Source organism: Micrasema longulum, unplaced genomic scaffold (assembly GCF_059751315.1).
Source record: "Micrasema longulum isolate JH-2025_06_02 unplaced genomic scaffold, ASM5975131v1 h1tg002011l, whole genome shotgun sequence".
NCBI classification, from domain to species: domain Eukaryota; kingdom Metazoa; phylum Arthropoda; class Insecta; order Trichoptera; family Brachycentridae; genus Micrasema; species Micrasema longulum.
The window spans coordinates 252851-255301 of record NW_028279180.1 but is presented as its reverse complement, the minus strand read 5'-3'; positions in this window follow the sequence as shown (position 1 = coordinate 255301).

Below are 2451 nucleotides of genomic sequence, written 5' to 3'. Positions count from 1 at the left end.
GTCTTCGGTGTTTTCACCATAAAATTTTGATTTTATTTTATTACTCTACACAAACATTTTATTTTTTATAGACCCTACCTCAAACAGACATATTACCTATTATAATACTTGCTGCTGAAGAAAGTTTAGCAATAATTTGGAAATGTCCGTAAGATAATGATCCGAAACATATGGCATGTACTGCAAAAAAACGTGCTGTGGCTGTGATCGATTGGCCACTGTGCAGTCTAGATTTCAACTCTATTAAGAGTTTGTGGAATCATTTAATATAGGAATTACAAAAACGAAAATTAAATAAATTTAAACGAATTGTTTAAGAATATAAAAAAATATCTGGAACAATATTCTAGCAAGAAGATGCCAGAAAATAATCAAATCAATGCCCAGAAGATGTTTGTCAGTTTTAAAGGTAAAAGGGCACCCTATTAAATATAGACAATTGGAATAGGATTCATTTTAAAGGTTTTATAAGAAAATATTTAAGTTTCCCTAATTAAACGCTTTTTGTAAATAATGGTCATCATATTTTTTAACGATAAATTTTCATGATGTTTACAATATATTTATTTTAAACTATTATTATCATAAATATATTGTTAACATCGTGCTGTTTTATTTAAGAACCTGAGTTGCATTACTAAATATGTACGTGATGAAATAAATGATTTTGTACTTTTCATACAAGTGTCCCTATTTGCGCGCTCGCCACTGTACATTCAAACAAAATAATCAAAAATATATGTACAAACAAGCGGACCCTACAGATGGTGTCCTCCCCAAACGCTAGCTTGCCTGCTATTAGCTGGTTGAACAAACATTTTTTTCGTAAGTAATTACACACGTTATTTATTTTGGACTTTTTTAAGCTATTTATATATTTGTAATAAGGGTTTGTTTTTTGTTTTCTCTCCACGTGTGATTGGCTAAGAGGCCTCATCGTGCTCAAATCAAAATTGTGCAAAAATCACTACTCTTGAGTACTTGCACTTGGGCACTTGTGCCACAATCTAGGGAGAAAATATGTGAATGCGTGTTAATAAAAAAAAGTCAGGCAGTGCTTTACCTAAGCCTTCTAAAATTATGACACTCAACTCATGCCCAACGCGAATTTAGTGATTCTTAAATCGCCAGCCGTGTTTTGATGTAAGCTTGACTTTAAATTCGAAACCAAAATAAATGACAAAAATGACAAAATACATCGTTTTAAATTTACATATTTCATTAGATTACATATTTTTTTGTACGAAATATTCCCAATCAGCAAAAGTGCAGATCTGAGAATATATAATTTACTATAACACAATAGTTTTAATAAAAAGTCCATAATATAACATTACGTTTCACTAACATGTAAGAACTGTTTTGTTCGGATGTTTTTTAAGTACGTATATGTTTGTATATTTTTTAGGTCATTAGAAAGTGAATTATAGAACTTTATTGTTGTATATTCAAAAATGTTTTTTTGCTGTTAGTTCTAGGTTGTTCGCAAGTTAAATTATTTGACGGTCTTGTATTTCTTGTTTGTATATTGCAGTTAAAATTTAATTTAAAATTTGTTCTAAAATGAAAAAAAAATGATTGATTGTGTCGTGAAAGCGTGCAAAAACTATTCGAACTAAAGGAAAAAGACTTTTCATTAAAAATAAGGTACTTAGGTATTAGTTTATGATTGAATTCCAAAACTAAAAGCTATTGAAATTCAAATATTTAATTTAAATAGGCACTTAGGTACTTTTTATGGTTGAATTCCAAAACTAAAAATATTTTTTATTCTCGAACGTTGGCTTGCCTGCTATAAGCTGGTTCAGCAAACGTTATTTCGTAATTATTTATGTCCTTATGGACACACGCATAGAATTTAGAATAGTCTACAGATGACATTAATCGACTAAATTTACTAATCGAATGATTAGTAATTGAATTAATGAAATAATCGGATGAATCATTCATTTCCGGTATACCATAGACAATAGACAGAAAAAAATTGTTCATAGACAAACTCCGTTTTTCGGGAGAAATATCCGTGTACTTTTTTTCCTTTATTAGAGCCTTCTACAAAATGTGATAACATCGGCTAAAAATAAGTTATATTTTTATTCTTATTCTTAGTGGTGGGGGTTTGTGCTTTGCAAGCTCCTGACGTCACTGCGACCTGTGAAGATCTAGTGTGACGGGTCCCCGTCCATAACTTAAGCATACATGACAAAATAAAAGATGGTAAAAATAAAACGTTTTGGAGTGATCCAGGAAGTGTTTCATGATTTGTTAGGCGGCCTCCGCGGTGTAGTGGTCAAGACGCTTGACTCACACACAAAAGGTTCCGGGTTCGATTCCCGGTGAGAACACAAAAATTAATATGTGACTTTTCTCAAGCCTATGATGTAACTCACCACTATAATTGGGCCTCCTGGTCTGTCGTGGTGCAAAAAAAATATTCCTTTATTTGTATCC